The following is a 23,478-nucleotide window of genomic DNA, read 5'->3' as shown; positions in this document are numbered from 1 at the left end:
CTGCTCACCTAGGGGTCTAAAGATCACTTCTTTCTGATGACAATCAATACTGTCGTAATTAGCTACCAACCAATCCATACTCAATATAACATCAAATCCCTGTAGATCTACTACCATGAGAGCAGCTGGTAACACTTTCTCCTAAATACCCACTAAAAAGTTTCTAAGTACTCTCCTACATCTCACTACTGATCTAGTCGGCATGGCTACTAACAATTCAACATCTAACAACTGTGCCTCCACCCCAGATAGTTTAACATATCTCGACGATAAAAAGGAATGAGTGGCACCTAAATCAAACAAAACAACAACTTTATATGGTAAAATAGTAAGTGTACCTATAACAATGTATCTAGTAGCTTCGAAGTCCCCTGACATCAATGCATAAACCCTTGCCAGGGTTGTGTTCCTTTGCTGGCCTCCACGAGGTGCCTGATAACCACCCTTGAATGGTTTGTGGACTAATGCATGGATCGAAGGTCCTCGATATGATTGTGTCATATGACCAAATCTCCCACACTAATAGCAGACATTCTCTCCTATTTTACATTCTCCCAGGTGCCTCTCACCACATCTAGGGCAGATAGGATAAGTCTGCCCATCCTGAGCACCACTGTGTCCCGTTATTTGTATCTGACCTTCTCTGTACCAGTCTCCTCTCCATGCGCACCTACTGAAACTTGCCTAAAAACCTCCAGCGTGGGCCTCTTCCTCTAGCTCGGTACTCCCACATCTTTTTATTCACTTTCCTATGCTACTTTAGCTCTATTAACAAGCTCAGAAAAGTCCTGCACTTTCAGAATCACCACCTGTTTATAAATTTCTCGCCTCAAACCCCTCTCAAACATACTCGCCTTCTTAACTTCATCTCGAATGATATAAGGGGAGAAGCGTGATAGCTCGATAAATTTCGCTACATAATGCTGAACTGTGAGATTTCCCTAGGAAAAATTTAGAAACTCCACTACCTTAACCTCTCTAATAGTGACAGGAAAATATCCGTCAAAGAATATGTCTTTGAAATGACTCCATGTCATAGGCACTGGTATAGATCTATGCTCTTTTAGTAGTCTGGTAGCCATTCACCATCTCTCAGCCTCTCCTGCCAACTTATACGTGGCATAAAGGACCCTTTGCTCATCGGTGCAGTGGAGCATCGTCAGGACCTTCTCCATCTCCTACATCTAGCTCTCAGCATCTATAGGATCAGCTGCTCTTGAAAATGTTGGAGGATTCATCTTTGTGAATTTTTTTTTGTGCACCCCTAAACTACAGAGGGGCCTCCTTACTTCCTAGAGCTTTGTGCAATCTTATCCATAACTTGCTAAGCCACACTACGCAGAATTGCATCTGAATCACCACCACCCGCACTAGAGGGGCTTGCCTTATCATTTTCACTGGCGCGAGCACTGTTACCTCCAGGGTCCATCCTACAATAAAACCAAATTATTCTAAGAATCTGATCCTCACAGTGTTATTTTTACATTAATCTAACTAAGATACCCTCATACCTCCTATTACTGATTTAAGGTCTATTGCTACCATATGGAAAAAGAAATCGACGATAGTTTACTATGGTTTTCCTGAAATCATCACCCTAGGAAAAACACAGAAACCACCCCAAAGTTCCTACTTCCAGACTGAAGAATAGAACCCTAAATTCACATCCTAACTTCCCAACATTAAATCACTTACATTCTGTTCTAACACAATTTCTATCATCCCAAAATTCATTTCTATATTTTGGTATTATTTTTCGCTATACTCTAGAGCATGTAGAACCTAGCAACTTAGGCTCTGATACCAAAATTGTAACGACCTCAAAATTCATGCTATTTTTTTTAATGTATATCACAATTATTCTGATATCCCTGTATTTTCTATTATAACATCTCAGGCCCCAAGTGAGCACTGAGGAAACCCGGATCATATTACATATTTATGCAATGGAAAACATAAAGTCATACATCCGTAAATACAATATTATAATTTAGTATTTCTTAATATATATACACACATACATTTCACCAGTATTTTCCATTTCTTTTAAGATCTAGTAAAAAATACACTTCCCAGACACTTACCCTTTATATAGGGTAGTACAAACTTCCCTTCTATCTTCGAACCTGATCTGCTTGTCTAACTGAGTCACCTGAAAAATATTAAATCACTGGGATAAGATAACTCTCAGTAAGACGAAATATGCTATTACTAGTGTGTAGCAACTTAGGTTACATAAATGATATACTGATAAATAACTGAACTGAGATAGTATGTCAATTAATACACAGTATAACTCACACCTATATGGCTTAAAATACAACTGTAATACCTGAGCATTCTATTTAATCATACTTCTAATATTATAATATATATATACATGTATAGTTATATGTATATATATATATATATATATATATATACATATATATATATATATATCTACTGTTATTCTGTAAATCTGTATACATATAACTATCTGTGAAAACTTTCCTTAGAAAACTATGTGTCATGATTACCCCTCATGATTGGTTGTGCAGCCCGTAGGCGGGACTAAACACTAGTTGACTTGCCAGAGCTAGTCTAACTATATGCATAAACATGCTTGTAAGCTTGAAAGGCCAGCTCCATCTGGTCCGGACGCTAGAGAGCCTCTACACTACTTGTGGCACAATCGGCTATACCATACTCTATCTAAGACGTATGGTTGCACTCTGAACTGAAATAGCTACAATATCGTGCTTTGATAACTGATATGATTCATCAGGAATCTGATACTGTATAATGTTATTTAATTGATATATATATATATATATATATATATATATATATATCTGTGTGTGTGTGTGTGTGTATCCTACTGTTCATCATGATTTTGAATAACTATAACACTATAAAACTTATCTGAATAAATTGTATTATTTGAGCTAAAATATTTGAAATATCTAATGTGTATAATCTGTAATATCTGAATTGAAATATATGTATATCTGAGTGTTATGGTTTTGAAATTCAAGAAATCATGATATTCTGTAAACACTGTAAAATATTTGTTTGTGTCTACTATAATTTATAATTCTATAGATTCGTTAAAACATATTTTGTGCTAAAACACTATAAATTATGATATTCTAAAAACTATATAAATACTGTACTGAACAAACACTCACTCAGGCCACACATTTCATAAGTAAAACTCATGTACTGATATTTATATAACTATATAACTAATACTCTGTATCTCATAAACTAATACCATAATTAACTGATAAAAAATCCTTGATTTAACTAGCATAACATATTTCCCTTACCTAACTGGGTAGGAGATTTGATTCCAACTTATTCCTACACCCGTCGCGCCAAACACAGAATCCTAAAATAATATACATTCCCTAATTCAATTAACCTAACTCAGAATAATAACCATATCTGGATTTTTCCCAGGCTCACATTTATCCTTCATAAAATTATAAACTATTGATTACTTATCACTATTACTTGATTTCCTTGGAAAACACTTGCTGAGACCCTCAACCCATGCCTGAAGTGTTTGGAACACCCAACCCTAAAATTGAAACACCCTAATTTATTCAACCTAAACACCAGTATATTTCCATCTAACTCAAAATCTGGGTTCATAAAAACCTACAAACCAAATAAACCTTAAACACCCCACTTACCCTGAATTCAGGATGGTGCCCAACCTTCTCAAACCAAAATTCTGTTCCGATTAAGTTGTAGAGAATCTCCCCAGGATCAACTTAGTAGCTTCTGATCGTCGAACCAGGGAAAAACAAAGCCAAAAATCTAGAGAGAAGGTGGGAAGGCTGACTTTTAGAGAGAGAAAAGAGAGAGAAATTGATTTTCTCACGTATATATAGGTGACTTGCCATGTGGCTTCGTTGACGAGCCACGTATACTCGTCAACGAGACGAAGAAGGTAGTTCATCAACGAAGGTAAGGATCTCGTCAACGAACCAATGGGTCCGAAACACCCCCTCTCGATATCTCTTAGTTGATGAAACACTGAGTTTTGTCCATGAATCCTTTAGGGAGTTCGTCGACGAAACTAAGGCGTTTGTCGATAAACCCTGCTTTCACCTTTACAAATTTTCCTTTCTTTCTTTTATTTAATTGCTTTTATTTTTCGAATCTTTAAAAACATAGACTGATAGAAAGGAGTAGATTGATAGAAGAAGGAAGGCATACTTAGAAAACTCAGAAGCAGTACGAGGAGGTTATGAAGAAATGGCAAAGTAGCAGCAATCCTAAATACTCCAAAATTTTGGAGTCATCTCCTTAGAGGGCACACCCATTGGTGCCTGACTACCCATATTTAGAATAATACACTCACCATTGTATTTGTTCAATACCCAGAAGCATACCTAGAAGAATACCCAGACAGACATAGAGGAGGGGAAAAGAAGAAAGGAGAAGAAAATGTTGATTTAGGTGTAATTCCAAGAGGGGGGGGGGTGAATTGGGTATTTTAAAAAATTATTTGAAATCTTATTAACCACTTAGTCCCTATGTCTAAATGTAACCAATTACTTATCAAGTTCGTGTGAAATTATCCAAAAAACATACATGCAATCTAAGTAATGAAATGTAGTGTGGAACGTAAAGAGATAAGGGAAGAGAGAATGCAAACACAGTTTTTACGAGGTTCATCCAACCCGGCCTACGTCCTCACCTTGAGCAACCCATTTAAGGATTTCACTATAATCCCTACTCATTAAATTTGGACGGAGCTTCCCTTACATTCCGCTGCTTACAAGAGGTATAACTTCCTCCTACTTCGCTACTTATAAGAGATACAACTCTCTCCTCAAACCTGGTTCACAACCCGAACCTTGATTATAATATAATCAAATCTGCCAAACACTCAATGTTGCTTTTAACAAAGTTAGTGAGTAGAATTCAAATTCCTAATACATAATCATATGATGAAACTTGAAGTTCATAATGTATGAAACGATACAATCATTTATAAATGATATGCTTCAACATGCAAATTCTCTTTTATCAAATCTTCTAGAATATTTGTATAAATCAATGCTTTGGAAAACTTAGGTTAAATCTTTGAGTACAAAAAAAACTTTGAAGATAAGACGCACAAATATCAAATATGATCTTGTTAAAAAAAAATTTCTTGAATATTGTAAAGATCTAAATCAAAATTATTTTTTTTCAACTATTCAATTACACCACGATCTTTGTAATATGCAAATACACACACACACACACACACACGATATGTATTCCAAAGATCAAAAAACCCAATGTAATATCTTTCAGAAAATATCCCTAAATAAAATAACAGATCACACACTTGAATCAAATCTATTTAATCAATGATAAAACCCTTTATCAAGTAGTGAGATTGTCTAAATAATCTATATGAAAAAGTATACTCACTATCTATCACTTAGCCTATTTCAACAATAGATTTTGAAATGAGAAGTTCTTTGAAAAATATATATCAATGGAAAAATAAAACTTTTTCAAGTAATAAACTTGTAAAAAAAAAAAAAAAATCTCTATATGATTATCAAAACTCAATATCAATCTCTCTAATGATATTCAATAACAGATGTGATATGAGAATCTCTTGAAAAACACTAAACGGATTTACTAAACCTCAATACCAAGTTGAAATCAAGATGTGTAAATAGATTCCCTTTGATTTTCTGAGTTGATTTGCCAAGCTTGATGATTGTAAGTTGGTGTGTAGGAAATCGTATGTCAAGACGTTCAAGTTTCTCAATTTTGTTTTCAACAAGATGTTCTCTTCTCTTATCGTTTGTCTTAGCTTTTACACTAGGGTTTAGAAGTTTAATATATAGGTGTCTTACCCTTAGAATCAATCTTGACCGTTGGATTAAAAAATATCTCACGAATTGTATTAATAAAAATTTAATTTTTAAGTTTTCTCGCAAGTTCAGGTGACTGAGGTCAAATGCCCAAGCAACTGAAGTTACTTAGTGCTTTGAAAAATCAATTCTGGATATAGGGTCAGGCAACTGAAGTAGGGTTCAAGCTCCTGAAATGACGAGTTCAGGCACCTGAAGTGCCAAGTTCAGGAGACCGAAGTGCCTCGGTCAGATTCTGTGTTTCACCACTAATTCTTTAGGCGACTGAACTTAATTTTTGGTCTCCTAAAGAAATTCTTTACGTGACTGAGATTAACTTCAAGCTACTAAAGTTCCCATTTTCTGAATTTTCTCTTTCTAGTTTAAAAATTTGCTTTACTCTTTTTCTTAACTCCTTCATTAAAATATTTTCTAGGGTTTTAAAAATATTTCTAAGTCCATGAATGTCCTCTAATGGTGTTCATGAAATGCATGAGTCCTAAAGTCATTCTAGGGTATATGTTGAGCCTCAAATTAAATCATATGAAAATGTAAATATATGAATTCTAAATACTCATTCCCATGACGTTCTTGAACTTGGTGCTTGCATCTTCATTCGTGCTCTTTGAGTTCCATGGATTTGCCAAGTTGTGTATACTTTATTCTTTATAGCTTCCATGACTTGTTATCTTTTCGTGCATGCTTAATATAGTTCCTGTTCACAATCTCAATGCACAGATCAAATACCAAGTGTTTGGACTCATAGAGTCAACAGAAGAGTGTAAAAATTCCAAGCTTGGCCACAGCACATAGCTTGCTTCATGCCCTGTGCACCTTTCCAGCTCTTCCTCATGGCCATATGGCTTTCCCCTCTATTTTTCTCATGGCCTCTAGCTCCCTAGCTGTTGTCCTATCCTTGTGCTGCGTGGCTCCTCTTTATTTCCCAATTGGTGCCCTAATTTTTTGTATTTTATTTAGGCCCCCACAATGTCTTCCAGCTCCCTTGTTATTCAAATCTTGTATTGGCCCATTTATTCCACTCACTTGTTGTTTTTATTCCGCTAAAATATGTTGCCCTAAGCTGCTTAATTCCCTGCATTCATGCATGTGCTCACAACCCACTTCTTATTTTTGGTGTGTTTTATGTTCGGCCTTGTTGAAATCGTCGATGGTTTTCTTGAGGTTTCTCAAATCGTCGACGGTTTGGTCCTATCCCAAATCATTTCCTTCTTTTCTTTTTTCCTTCATCTTTTTTTTTTTTTTTGGTTCGGGTTCCTACACAGGGCAGAAATGACACTGTTCATATTGTAGGGAGTTTCAGCTCAAGAGAACAGCAAAATCATGGTGAGTCTAGGTGCATTATCAGACCACCACTCAGGTATAAATTTGGTACTTTGGTGTCTTGTGCATTCACTACTACCAGTAGCAAGGTCCCTACAATTTTTCAAGTTGTAGTGCACAATAAAGGGAAAAATAGATGGATAAATGTTATAATAGAGGAGATGAAGTTATTGCATAAGAATCAGATGTGGGAGTTACTGAGACTTCCAGTTGGGAAGAGGGTGATAGGATGCAAGGAAGTGATGTATTTTTTGTGTGTGAATGACATGTTATTGGTTAGGAAGGCTTTGACTGAGGCTAATTAGTTGGAAACTCTATTGAAAGTTTTTTTATATAAATGTGTTGGGTATGGACAAGAAGGGTCTTAATTTGAAGATTTGCATGGATAGAGCTGCAAAGAGATTAGTGTTATATTAGGGTGGCTTTGTGGACAAAGAGATTGGTGTTAGCTCAAGGTGGCTTTGTGGATGAAACCACTGGGAGACTTTGTTTGTCGTCTTAGGGGGTGTTCTGTGGAGAATTGATATGAAAAATCTAGCTCTTGGTACCCTAGGGCAGGTTGTGATGTCCAAGATATGTCAAAGGTCCCCCATGATGGTGCAATAGAGTGTTTCAGGAGACAACAGAGCGGACCGTCAGTTGTGAGTTTTGTTGAAGACTATGTAAGGGACTATGGTGATAGAAGGCTTATAGTAGCGTTTGTGTTTACTATTGTGAGAATGCCTTATTGGAAGCTTAGGGTGAAGTCTTCGAGTGTTGCATCTACAATTGTATCGGGGGAGACCTAGTGCAGACTTTAAATTTTGAAAGGTGGACATTAATATAATTGGGGTTTGGAGGGAAAACCTCCAGGAAGTCTTTATATATGTGATATCTGATGTATTTAAAGAGTTGGTAGACAATGTTTGTAAGAGTTGAGAGGGTTCTTGTATTTCTCTTATAATTTGGACCAAAAGTTAGTAATCCTTTCTGTTTGCTCCCGTGGATGTTGACATTACCGAACAATGTAATTTCTTGTGTTATTGTGATTGTTCTTACTTTCATTTACTTCTTGTAGTTGTGGATTGTTTTGTATTTTCGTTCATTAAAGTACGGCATTGTGTGTTTGATTTTGACATACCAGTATAGATTTCGCTGTGCATCCAGGTTTTACACAATAAAAAATAAAAAATATACAAATTTTTGATTTTACATATCATAAAAGTTTAGTTTTTCTTAATTTTAATTATATAAAAATGAACTTTCATTTTTAATAGAATTTAATGTTGAAGAAAAATATAATTGAAAATGTGTTTTTTCCTTATTTTCCTTTTCTTTTCTTCTCCTAAGTAAAATTTTTAATCCAAGCGGACTACAAAGCTACTTTTGAGAGTGTGGATTTGGGACTTTAGGTTCTAGTTTAGGCAAATTTAAATAAATTTTAATACAATTTTATATTATATGGTATTAAAATCTAGTATAAATTTAAATCCAAGATTTCTCCAAATATAACATAAATATTTCAAAATCTAACTATTCAGGCAATAACCACCCCGCTCCCCCTGGCGCCCCCAAAAGACACGTACCGACAGTCTAGTAATAACCCAGGGGAAGCACGTGCCCTTCGTCTTCCGATCATTCGCCTCCACCGCCTTCAAGACCACCTCCACACCACCACCACCACCCCAACACCACACACAACCCCCCCCCCCCCCCCCCCCCGGGGCGGGGGGGCGCCCCCAAAAGACATGCACCGACAGTCTAGTAATAGCCCAGGGGATGCACGTGCCCTTCGTCTTCCGATCATTCGCCTCCACCCACTTCAAGCCCCCACCACCACCACACCCCCCTCCCCCCGGGCGCCCCCAAAAGACATGCACCGACAGTCTAGTAATAGCCCAGGGGATGCACGTGCCCTTCGTCTTCCGATCATTCGCCTCGACCCCCTTCAAGACCCCTCTCCCCCACCACCCCCCCCACCAAAAGACATGCACCGACAGTCTAGTAATAGCCGACGGGATGCACGTACCCTTCGTCTTCCGATCATTCGCCTCCACCCACTTCAAGACCCGAATCTTCTTGCTCCCCATGTGGCCTCCCGCCTTTCTGGTCATGCTCATCATGTAGGCTCTCTCCAAAACCTTCCTCATCTCTTCCACAATGCGTGCAAGTTAAAATTTAAATCTCCAAATCATTACCTGAACTTTTCACAGATCATGATTAACTTTTTTGACATTATCAAATGAAGTTATGTATTGAACTGGCAAGTGTAATGACTCTGTAACATTTTACGGTACATGGATCCGATTTGCAGTATTTTTTACCATTTGCAAGAGAGGGCATCAACAAGCAGGCCATCCTCAGGGCTGACAGACTGGGCGTCAAGGTCCTAAGCCTTGCTGCATTGAATAAGGCAATTCTAGTACAAATAATTTATTTTAAGTTAGGACTATAAGGAAAGAAGAAAATAATTCTTCTCATTCTATTACCTCATCTAGAAATTACAATGCTATTTATATAATACAATGGCAGAAAATAAAAAAACAGAAAGAATAAAATATAACTGAATTTGTTTTAACAAATACAACTGAAAGTTAGTTTGTAAAACAGATATTGAAAAACTGCTTGAGTTGCTGGAGATGAATTTCTGCAGATGAACTGCAGCTCTGTAGAAAATACGGAGGAGAATAATTAGCTGATACGCCCCCTCAAGATGGCAGTGGGGAAAATACATTCAACACGCCAAGCTTGCGTAGAAGAAAATGAAAAACATCAGAGCCCAAAGCCTTGGTAAAAATATCAGCTGTTTGATGATGCGTGGAAACATGAAGGAGACGTAAAAAACCAGCCTGAACATTATCACGAACCAAGTGACAATCAATGTCAATGTGCTTAGTTCGTTCATGAAAAACGGGGTTAGAAGCAATGTGTATTGCAGCTTGATTATCACAAAACAATGAAATGGGCAAAGAAACCAAAACACCAAGATCACGAAGCAGATTAGTAAGCCAAGTCAGTTCGCAGGCAGTGGTGGCCATAGCACGATATTCAGCTTCAGCAGAAGATCGTGAAATAGTTGTCTGCTTCTTAGATCTCCATGAAATAAGAGAATTGCCAAGAAATATACAAAACCTAGTAACAGATCGACGAGAATCAGGACAACTTGCCCAATCAGAATCAGTAAAACCAGTGAGCTTAAGAGTAGAATGAGCAGGAAAAATTAAACCCTGTCCAAGAGATGATTTCAAATATCTGAGCACACGATGAGCGGCATAAAAATGAGGTAAACATGGTGCATCCATAAACTGAGAAAGAACTTGAACAGAAAAAGCAATATCAGGTCTCGTAATTGTTAAATAGAGTAATCTGCCAACAAGACGACGATACTGCAAAGGATCATTAAGCAATTCACCATCAGATCTGGAAAGCTTAAGAAATTGGGTCATGGGAAATGAAACTGGTTTTGATCCAAGAAAACCAGTATCCTGCAAAATATCCAAAACATATTTTCATTGACAAATAAAGAACCCTTTAGAAGATCGAGCAACTTCAAGTCCTAAAAAATATCTTAAACAACCAAGATATTTAATTTTGAAGTTGGAATGTAGAAATTGCTTAATAGCAGTAATGGAGTCCATACTGGAACTGGCAAGAATGATATCATCAACGTAGACCAAAAGAATAGTAAAATGTGTGGCAGATTGTTGAGTAAAGAGACAAGAATCAGATTTAGACTGAATAAATCCGTAATCAATAAGAGTTTTGGCAAGCTTCGAAAACCATTGCCGGGATGCTTGCTTCAAACCGTAAAGACTCTTATGAAGTCGACAGACCAAATCATTTTTTCCTTGAAATGTATAACCAGGAGGTAGTTTCATATAAACCTCTTCTGATAAATCACCATGAAGAAAAGCATTGTTTACATCAAGCTGATGAACAAACCAGTGTTTTGTGGCAGCAACAGCAAGTAAACATCGAATTGAAACCATTTTTGCAACCGGAGAGAATGTTTCAAAATAGTCAATACCTTCCTGTTGAGTGTATCCCTGTGCTACTAAACGAGCTTTAAATCGCTCAATTGAACCATTTGAATTATATTTAATACGATACACCCATTTGCAGCCAATAGGTTTGTGACCATGAGGTAATGATGTAAGGGACCAAGTTTTGTTTTCTTCAAGTGCCTGTAGTTCAGCATTCATAGCTTCACGCCATTCAGAAAATTGTACAGCTTGATGATAATATTGAGGTTCAAATTGCATAGAAACATTTAATACAAATGAACGATAAACTGGAGAAAGATGAGAATATGACAGAACAGAGGATAAAGAATATGATTTACCTGAAACATTCTGAACTGAACTGTGAAAAGAAGAATGAACTGAGTTATTATTTCTGGCCAAAGAACAATGATAGTCATGAAGATAAGAAGGAGGATGTCTGGATCTCATTGAATGTCTAAGAGGAATGGCATGTGAAGTAGATGGAGTAGAAGATGAAGATAAGGGAATAACTGAAGATGGCAAATTAGAAGAAAAATTGAATTCAGTAGGAACAATATCTGATGACTGAATAGGTAAAGGAATATCACAATTTGAATGTTTTGTAAGATAATCAGATGGTAATGTGGCAAAAGGAAAAATATTTTCATGGAAAATAACATCTCGAGAAACAAAAATCTGATGATTTTGTAGATCAAATAATTTGTATCCCTTGATGCCAAAAGGATAACCAAGAAAAATACAACGATGAGAACGAGCATCAAATTTATGACGATTAAAAGGAAGAGTGCAAGCAAAACACAATGCACCAATGACTCGCATGTGAGAGTATGAAGGAGACTTACCAAATAAAACTTCATAAGGAGTTCTATTTGACAAAAGAGGAGTTGGTGTTCTATTAATAATATAAGCAGCAGCCAAAATGCAATCAGACCAGAAAACAAGAGGTAAATAAGCTTGAAAACGAAGGGATCTAGCAACATTAAGCAAATGCTGATGTTTTCTTTCCACAACTGAGTTTTGTTGTGGAGTTGCAACACAAGATCGTTGATGTATAATCCCATTTGAATTATAAAAGTCTGACATATGGAATTCAGAACCATTATCAGTTCGTATAATTTTAACTGTGGTCTGAAATTGATTTTGAACGAATGCAAAAAAAGAATGAAGAAGTAAACGAGTTTCAGATTTAGATTTCATGAGATATATCCATGTGCATCTTGAAAAATCATCAACAATGGATAAAAAATAACGAAAGCCTTGTAAGGAGGGAGTTGCAAAAGGACCCCAAATATCAGCATGAATTAACTGAAAATTAAAAGTTGAAACAGATTTACTAAGTGGGAAAGATAATCTGTGTTGTTTAGCAAGTGGACAAATATTACAAGGTTCATTATTACTTGATGGAGAAAAAGAAATACAATGATGTAACATATGTAATCGTTGAAAAGAAATATGTCCTAATCGTTGATGCCATCGATCATACGATTGATTTACATTATTTGAAGAAAAAGAATTAACAGCTGATGAATCAGAATGAATTTTATTTGAGAAAGGAAGCAAGTAATAGAGGCCATTAAACAGTTGGCCCAGTCCAATCGTCTTCCACAGCTTCAGGTCCTGAATATAACAGAAAGAGGAAGAAAAAATTAGACAACAAGCCAAAGACGATGATAATTTGCTAACAGAAATGAGATTGAAATTGAATGAAGGAATACAGAGAACATCATGTAAAATAAGAGATGATGATAGTGAAACAGTTCCTGTATGAGTTACGGGAACACAGGTACCATTTGGGAGATTAACAAACGACTGAGCTGAAGAAGTTATTGTAGTTAACAGAGAAATATCACCAACCATGTGATCAGTGGCACCCGTATCTATAATCCAGGAAGTGGAAGAAGATAAAAAAGAAGAACAAGTAGAAGATATACCTGTCATAGACATTGAAGGTAAAGAAAAACTACCATTGGAATTTGTTGATGCAATGAGAGCTGAAGATGATGGAGGTGAAGGATGAAGTAGAGCCAACAATTGATTACATTGTTCTTGAGTAAAAGGTAAAGTATGAACATCTGAAGTGACTTGATTTGCAGAAGATTCAATTCTTTTGGATTTTGTGAATTTAAAACCTGGTGGAAAACCATGAAGTCTGTAACATTTATTAACTGTATGGCCTGAAATTCCACAATGAGAGCACACAGGTCTGTCTTTCTTAAAAGACTTAGAAATATTTGATGATGGTGAAGAAGCTGTAATCATAGCAGCAGAATCAAAAATTAGAGTTGAAACAGATATAAGCTGCCGTTGTCCTTCATCTTGAAGAAGAAGAGAAAATGCCTTGTTAATGGTGGGAAGAGGATCCATCATTAACAATTGTCCTCGTATTGCTGAAAAAGAATCGTTTAATCCCATGAGAAATTGAATAGTGTAATCAAATTGTTCACGATCAAAAATTTTCTGAAGTGCTCCACATGTACATGACGGAGAACAAGAACAACATGAAGCTGGCCGATAACTTTGAAGCTCATCCCATAGAGTTTTCAATTGACTGTAATATTGAGTAATGGATAATTGTCCTTGGGAGAGATCTGATATTGATTTCTTCAATTGATAAACCCGTGGTGCACTACTTCTTGAAAAACGCTGTTGCAGATCCAGCCAAATGTTTCTTGCATTATCAGAGAATAAGACACTGGATACAATGTCTTTAGATAATGAATTCGTAATCCATGCAACAACCATGGAATTACAGCGTCCCCAAGCAGATCGAAGAGGATCATTTACATCAGGTTGCAGAAGAGATCCATCGATGAATGAAAGCTTGTTCTTGGCATGGAGAGAAGTGATCATGGAGCGACTCCATGTATGATAATTTGCTTCTGTGAGAGGTGAAGTTACGAGAGAGATTCCAGGATTATCTCCATGATGCAGATAATATGGATTTGTGAAATCATCTATGGTAGATGAATTTGTAAATGTGGAAGAATTTGCGGAAGCCATGAAAACAGAGACTCCAAAAAAAAACACAGCTATTGCTCTGATACCATATAAGGAAAGAAGAAAATAATTCTTCTCATTCTATTACCTCATCTAGAAATTACAATGCTATTTATATAATACAATGGTAGAAAATAAAAAAACAGAAAGAATAAAATATAACTGAATTTGTTTTAACAAATACAACTGAAAGTTAGTTTGTAAAACAGATATTGAAAAACTGCTTGAATTGCTGGAGATGAATTTCTGCAGATGAACTGCAACTCTGTAGAAAATACAGAGGAGAATAATTAGCTGATAAGGATAGTATGATAATGAATTTTAACAGTCTTCCCAAATGTTTCACATGATTTCTAATATGGCAGGCTTGGTGCATACTAAAAAAAGAATGCGTTTCACCTTTTTTTTTTCCATAATAAAAAAATAAGAAAAATAGAAAGGCATGAGATAAGAAGGTACAGCCGCCAAGTTGGACCCAAGTCCAACCTCCTTTTTTTGAATACACATAGCTAGAATAATCAAAATTAATACTTATGAAAAGAATTTAAACTAGAATCATTTTTTTATGGTTGACAACTTGACCAACTTAACCTTAGATCATTTTATTTTTTTCTAGAATAAGCTTCAAATGGGTCGTTTGCTTTTAATGAAGGTTGCATCTAGTTCCTACAAATAATGATAATTTGTATCAAACAAATAATCATTATTTTCATAAGTATTAATTTTGTATTTGATGTGTTGAAGTAAAGTGAGTTGCAGAGTCAAATAGAATACAAAATTATACATGGAATATGTAGAAATTGAATGATTGATTTCTTTTCGGCTCACTCTATTTTATGTACCCAACAGTTTAAAGTTCAAAACCTTGGTACAACTAGAGGGTCCAAAGGGCTCATTAGTGGCAAGAGTTCTTATGTAAATAAAAAAAAAAAACCCCTTGGTGCAAAATAGAAACATTAAGGAAAACATTGATAGTCACTCTGCTCTTGTCACGTTAGCTCAAGTATCAAACAATACCCAATTGTGCTTTATCTCATTCCCCACTCTCTAGTCCAATCATTGCACGTCCACACGTCTATTGAATAAATATATATATAAAATTTATTTTATCATGGTGGAATATATATTATTTTATCATGTGAATAAAAGAAATAAAATAAAAAACTTTGTCTGTCCAAAGATGAACCTATTCTCTAATTTTTATTTTATTTTTTTATTCACATGATAAAATAAAATATTTTACCTATATTTTATCTTATTTATAAAGTTTTAAATTTATCAATAGACAAAAAAAAAATATATATATATATATAATTTTGGTAATTATTGTGTAATAAATAATATTTATTTTATTGTGTATTTAACCAAAATTATATTTTATTACACAATAATAACCATAAAATTTAAATGTACAGAAATTAATATATTTTGTTAAAAAAAAAACAAGGAGAAGAAAAATTTTAATTTTATGTATAGGAAAAGATATTAAATATTAAAAAGATTAAATATTAAAAAATATTAAATATTAAATATTAAATATCATTTAATTATGCTACTGTTAAAGAAACTAATTGATTTAAAATTTTATTTATTTCTGTAAGTAGACATCATTATTGAATTAATTTTATGTATAGGAAAAAATATTAAATATTAAAAAATTTAAGAAGAAAAGAGTGAAACAATATGTTACATTACTATTAATTTATGCTCGCCCATCACAGTAGCAACTGTACTTCTCCTATTGCTACAGTATCTTATCACACACCACCTCTCTCTCTTCCTTTTTCGATCCCATTAGGAACTAATTAATGCAGCCCCATATCATTTCAATGTCAGCGCCCCACCATTGCTTCCACCTGAAAGGAAAAAATTCCATGCAAACGCCGATTGATGTCTAAATTCAATTTCGATGCAAATCTCACTAGATGGTCTAGCGAGATTTGTCACGTGTCTCAAACAAATCTCACTAAATTTATTTTTAACATAAAAATTAAATTTTACTCTGCATATGTTAAACTTCTATATCATATTTTGAAAAAAAAATACAATATAAACATTATTAATTTTCTTCCACAATTCATGCAAGTTAAAATTTAAATCTCCAAATCCATTATTAATTTTCTTCCACAATTCATGCAAGTTAAAATTTAAATCTCCAAATCATTACCTGAACTTTTCACAGATCATGATTAACTTTTTTGACATTGTCAAATGAAGTTATGTATTGAACTGGCAAGTGTAATGACTCTCTAATATTTTACGGTACATGGATCCGATTTGCAGTATTTTTTACCATTTGCAAGCGAGGGCATCAACAAGCAGATAGAGCAGGCCATCCTCAGTGCTGGCAGACTGGGCGCCAAGGTCCTTAGCCTTGCTGCATTGAATAAGGCGATTCTAGTACAAATAATTTATTTTAATTTAGGACAATATGATAATGAATTTCAACAGTCTTCCCAAATGTTTCACATGATTTCTAATATGGCAGGCTAGGTGCATACTAAAAAAAAAATGCGTTTCACCTCGAGTCTATTGAACTTTTAAATATTTTTTTTCCATAATAAAAAAATAAGGAAGAAAAATAGAAAGGCATGAGATAAGAAGCTACAGCAGCCAAGTTGGAGCCAAGTCCAACTTCCTTTTTTTGAATACACAGCTAGAATAATCAAAATTAATACTTATGAAAAGAATTTAAACTAGACTCATTTTTTTATGGTCGACAACTTGACCAACTCAAACTCAGGTCATATTATTTTTTTTCTAGAATAAGCTTTAAATGGGTCGTTTGCTTTTAATGAAGGTTGCATCTAGTTCCTACAAATAATGATAATTTGTATCAAACAAATAATCATTATTTTCATAAGTATTAATTTTGTATTTGATGTGTTGAAGTGAAGTGAGTTAAAGAGTCTAATAGAATACAAAATTACATATGGAATATGTAGAAATTGAATGATTGATTTCTTTTCGGCTCACTCCATCTTTATGTACCCACAGTTCAAACTTCAAAACCTTGGTGCAACTAGGGGGTTCCGAATGGCTCTTGGTGGCAAGAGTTCTTATGTAAATAATAATAATAAAAAAAATCTTGGTGCAAAATAGAAGCATTAAGGAAAATGTTGATAATCACTCTACTTTTGCCACGTTAGCTCATGTGTCAAACAATACCTAACTGTGCTTTATCTCATTCCCCATTCTCTAGTCCAGTCATTGCACGCCCACACCTCTATTGAATATATATATAAAATTTATTTTATCATGGTAGAATATATTTTATTTTATCATGTGAATAAAAGAAATAAAATAAAAAACTTTGTCTATCCATAAGATGAACCTATTCTCTAATTTTTATTTTATTTTTTTATTCACATGATAAAATAAAATATTTTACCTATATTTTATCTTATTTATAAAGTTTTAAATTTATTAATAGACAAAAAAAATAAAATATAATATAATTTTGGTAATTATTGTGTAATAAATAATATTTATTTTATTGTGTATTTAACAAAAATTATATTTTATTACACAATAATAACCATAAAATTTAAACGTACAGAAATTAATATATTTTGTTAAAAAAAACAAGGAGAAGAAAAATTTTAATTTTATGTGTAGGAAAAAAATATTAAATATTAAAAAGATTAAATATTAAAAAAATATTTAATATTTAATATTAAAAAAATATTTAATATTTAATATTAAATATCATTTAATTATGAAAGTGTTAAAGAAACTAATTGATTTAAAATTTTATTTATTTCTGTAACTAGACATTATTATTAAATTAATTTTATGCATAGGAAAAAATATTAAATATTAAAAAAATTAAGAAGAAAAGAGTGAAACAATATATTACATGACTATTAATTTATGCTCGCCCATCTACTTCTCCTATTGCTGCAGTATCTTGTCACACACCACCTCTCTCTCTCTTCCTTTTCAAATCCCATTAGGAACTAATTAATACAACCCTATATCATTTCAATGTTAGTGCCCCACCATTGCTTCCACCAGGAAAGGAAAAAATTCTATGCAAACGCTGATTGATGTCTGATTTCAATTCCCATGCAAATCTCACTGGATGGTCTAGCGAAATTGGTCACGTATCCCAAACAAATCTCGCTACTTGGAAATTATTTTGGAAACAAGATTACATCATAATCATTCTGGAAATTATTTTTCCAAAAAAGGTATTATTTAATATATATATATATATATATTTAAAAAAAAAAAGATAAATCAGGAAAAAACTTAGAATAATTATGCATCTCATGTAGACTCAAATATAAAGAATTAAACTGTTTCTATCAAATTTATTTTTAACATAAAAATTGAATTTTTCTCTGCATATGTTAAACTTATATATCATTTAAAAAAAAAAAAACAATATAAATATTATTAATTTTCTTCCACAATTCATGCAAGTTAAAATTTAAATCTCCAAATCATTACCTGAACTTTTCACAGATCATGATTAACTTTTTTGACATTGTCAAATGAAGTTATGTATTGAACTGGCAAGTGTAACGACTCTTTAACATTTTACGGAACATGGATCCGATTTGCAGTATTTTTTACTATTTGCAAGAGAGGGCATCAACAAGCAGGCCATCCTCCTCAGGCCTGACAGACTGGGCCTCAAGGTCCTTAGCCTGGCTGCATTGAATAAAGCAATTCTAGTACAAATGATTTATTTTAAGTTAGGTCAATATGATAATGAATTTCAACAGTCTTCCCAAATGTTTCACATGATTTTTAATATGGCAGGCTTGGTGCATACTAAGAAAAGAATACGTCACACCTCGAGTCTATTGTACTTTTAAATATTTTTTTTTTCATAATAAAAAAATAAGGAAGAAAAATAGAAAGGCATGAGATAAGAAGCTACAGCAGCCAAGTCCAACCTCCTTTTAAAAAAAATACATAATCAATATTTCAGGGACACTGGAATTTACTATCAAGTTTTACATGGACTGAAAAATAGTACATTATTGTATTTATACAACACAAGAATCAAGAAGTAAGAAGCCAACTAAACTAACTATAACCACACTAACTAACTCATCTTCTCCTCTTCTAATTTAACATATGTAGCCTTGGATTTTAACTCTAGTTGTTCAATTCTTGAGGCAACATTCCAACACCCATCCTCAAGATGAACATGTATATTGTGAATGTTCATCTTACAAAAATTATGATGAAAAGGAAGAGAACTGAGAGGTTTTGTAAAAATGTCTGCTAACTGCAATCGGGAAGGACCATGGAACAGTTTTATGATATTTTGTTGTAATTTTTCTCGAATGAGATGATAGTTTATCTCTATATGTCTGGTTCTCTCATGTTGGCCTGGATTAGTAGTAATGGACAAGACTGATTTACTATCGATATAAACCAAAGCTGGCTGCTAATGGTAGGTAATATGCAAATCATGTAGTGCATAAAGAAGCCATTGAATTTCACAAGCTGTCGAAGCAAGGGCCCTGTATTTTGCTTCAACTGAAGACCTGCTGATAGTAGCTTGCTTTTTACTCTTCTAAGAAATTAGTTAATCACCCAAGAAAATAGCAAAACCAGTTACACTCCTTCGAGTGTCAACACACCCTGCCTAGTCACTATTGGAGAAAGCCTTTAGCTGCAGTTCTGAAGAAGTTGAGAAGAATAATCCTTGACTAGGAGTTGCCTTTAAATATTTGAGAACTCGAATGGTAGCTTTGAAATGACTAACTGTTGGTTTTGCTAAAAACTAACTGAGAATGCAAGATCAGGTCGAGTTAAAGTTAAATATAATAACTGCCCAACCAATCTTCTATAGGCTGAAGGATCCTCATACGAATCAGAATCTGAAGCAGTGAGTTTTAAATTTGAATCCATGGGAAAAGCTACTGGTTTTGCACCAAAAACTCGTGCTTGTTCAAGTATGTCAAGAACAAATTTCCTTTGACAAGCAGATATACTAGTTTTAGTTTTGGCTATCTCCAAACCGAGAAAGTATTTGAGTTCCTCCAAATCCTTAATTGTAAACTTGTCATGGAGAAAAGATTTAAGCAACTGTATTTCAATTAAATTGTCATTGGCCAAAAGAATATCATCTACATAGACTAGTAAAGTTATGAAAGATGATTTAAATTTCTTGATAAACAAAGAACAATCAGAGGTACCTTGAGTAAAACCCTAAGCAAGCAATGATGTGGACAATTTAGCAAACCATTGGCTAGATGCTTGCTTCAAACCATATAAACTCTTCAAAAGTTTACAAACTTTATGTTCTCCTTTGACAACCAAACCAGGGGGCAAGTCCATATAAACTTCTTCATGCAGGTTACCATGTAAGAATGCATTGTTAATATCCAACTAGGGAAGATGCCAATTTTTAATAGTAGTAATATCAAGCAATAACCGAATAGAAATTATTTTTGCTACAAAAGAAAAAGTGTCAAAGAAATATAACCCTTCTTGTTGAGTGTAGCCTTTAGCTACTAATCTAATTTTGTACCTCTCAATAGTTCTATCCGCCTTATACTTGATTCGAAATACCCACTTACAACCAATGGTCTGTTTATTTTTAGGAAGAGTAACAAGTTCCCAAGTCTTATTTAATTCTATGGCATTTATTTCATTTTGCATTGTAGCTTGCCTTTCAGGTATTTGAACAACCAATTTGTGAGTTTTGGGTTTTGTGGAAGTTGAAATGGAGACTAGAAAAGCTTTATGAGAAGGAGACAATCGCTTTTCAGAAAGAAAATTAGATATGGGATATAAAATTCCTTTACTAAGAGAACAATCAGCAATAGAAGATGAGGGAGTTGCAAGTGGAACCTAGGAAGCAGTACCACAATAAAAATCCTGCAAGAAGCTTGGTTTTCATGTAATTCTTGAATATTTTCTCAGTTGTGATGAAACAATATTAGGGATTGAATCATTGTTCAAAGATGTTTGATGATTGATGGTTGATTGTGGAGATGATGGAGGAGGTTGATTAGAAGAAATATTAGAAGAATGAAAATAGAAGTATGAGGTAGAAGCTGTTGGAGGGAATAAGAAGGTATGTGTTTCATGATTAGATGGAAAAGCCTTGAAAGGAAAGATATTTTCAGAAAAGATTACATTTCTTGAGATGAAAACCTTATTGGTATTAAGGTCCATTAATTTGTAGCCTTTTATGTCAGAAGGATAACCCAAGAATAAACATTTGGTAGATCTTGGATCAAATTTATGTCTATGAGTTGTGAGTGTTGATGCAAAACAAAGACAATCAAACACTTTGAGGTGACAAAGATTAGGAGGTTTATCAAAAAAGCATTTCGAATGGTGTTTTTTTGTTAAGAATAGGAGTTGGAATTCTGTTTATGATGTGAGTTGTAGCTAATATGTACACACAGTCACTCCAAAAGGTTAAGGACATATTTGCTTGAAACAGTAAGGCCCTGACAATGTTTAATAAATGTTAGTGTTTTCTTTCCACAACTCCATTTTGTTGTGGAGTTTCCACACAACTTCTTTGATGTATAATGCCATGGTCATTATAGAATTGAGTCAAAAGAAATTTAGGACCATTATCTGATCTCACTATTTTATTAGGAACACTAAACTGAGTTACTACCATTGTGCAAAAAATTTTAAGGATAGAAGGAACTTCAGATTTCATCTTGAGCATGATGTGTATAATCATCAACTATAGTAAGAAAATACTTGAAACCAGAATAAGAAATAACATTGAATGGTCCCCATATATCACAATGGATCAAATCAAACTTATTATTTGAACTGGATTGAGATACAGGAAATGAAAGCTTTCTTTGTTTTGCCAAATGACATACATCCTAAACATGTGTGGTATTGAAAGATATGGATGACTCCAGTTGTTTAAGATAAGGTAACCTTGAGTTAGAAACCTGGCCAAGTCTGTAATGCTAAGTATCTAATTGAGTTTAGGTAATGGCTGAAGCCAAGGATGAAGAATGAAACTTGGTTTGGTTGTGAGTAGCAACCTTTGAAGGAACATGAGATAGGTGGTACAGTCCATGTTTCTCAAATGCAATCTCAATCATCTTCTTTGTTGACTGGTCCTGTAGAAGGTAGTAGGAGTCAAAGAAAGAAACACAAATGTTAGATTGCTTTGTCAATTTAGAAATAGATAGTAAATTGAATGAAAAACTTGGAACCATAACACATCATATAAAGATAGCATGTTTGGAATACAAATACTGCCAATGTGTGAAGCTGGAACAGAGTTCCCATTTGGAAAATTTATGGAGGTGTTGATTAGTGTAGGTGGAGAAGAGTATAAGTGGTGAACATATCATGTGGTCTGTTGCTCCTATATCCAGAATCCATGAGTATACATCCTGTAGGGATGAAGAAGCAGAATAGCAAAGATTTGAAGGTATACCAGAAAATTGAGAAGTAACAATGTTGACAGCTGGGGAAGATGTTTGGGTAGATATTGGAGATGAAGTAGAGTTTGCAAGTGCTAGCAATTTATTGAATTCCTCAGAAGTAAAAGAAAACTTTTGATTCTTGTTACTCTATTGAATAAAGACCTTGGAAGTTGACATAGCAGCTTGTGCAGTGGGTGGTTTCCTTTTTCCTTTTGGTCCAGTCTAGCCAGGAGGGTAACCATGAAGATGAAAACATTTTTCTATTGTATGTCCATTGTATCCATAGTGTGTGCAGTACAGAGAAGATCTCTTTTGTTTATCTTTTGAAAATTTCGAAGGAACAGAAGGTTGGATGTTTTGTTTGGCAATCAAAGCATGAGTTTCATTACTGACAACATTATTTAGTTGTCTCTGACTTTCCTCTTGAAGTAGTAAAGAAAATACTTTGGCCATACTTGGTAATGGTGAAACCATAAGCAATTGGCTTCAAATTGGAGCGTAGGAATCATTCAGGCCAAATGAAAAACTTTAACACATAATCAGATTTTTGTCTAACCAGCAAAAAATCAAACAGGTTGCAGGCACAAGTTGCCATCTTGCTACAATTACAGGTTGGGAATGGTCGGTAGTTAACATACTCGTCCCATAATGATTTGAAGGAATTAAAATACTCAGTAATTGATAAAGTGCCCTGAGTAATAGAACTTAAAGATTTTTCAAGATGGAAAACTCTCAAACCATCGTTTCTTAAGTATTTTGTTTTCAGCTCATTCCAAAGATCAACAACAGATGTAACATAAAGAAGACTATTCCTTATTTTCTTGGAAATGGAATTCATTAACCATGAGAGAATTAGATTATTTGCACGCAGCCATGCAGTATGGAGAGGACACTGATTTACAGGAGGAGCAAGGATTGAACGAT

Source organism: Malania oleifera, chromosome 2, assembly GCF_029873635.1.
Source record: "Malania oleifera isolate guangnan ecotype guangnan chromosome 2, ASM2987363v1, whole genome shotgun sequence".
Taxonomy (NCBI): Eukaryota; Viridiplantae; Streptophyta; class Magnoliopsida; order Santalales; family Ximeniaceae; genus Malania; species Malania oleifera.
Note: the sequence above shows the minus strand (reverse complement) of the source record.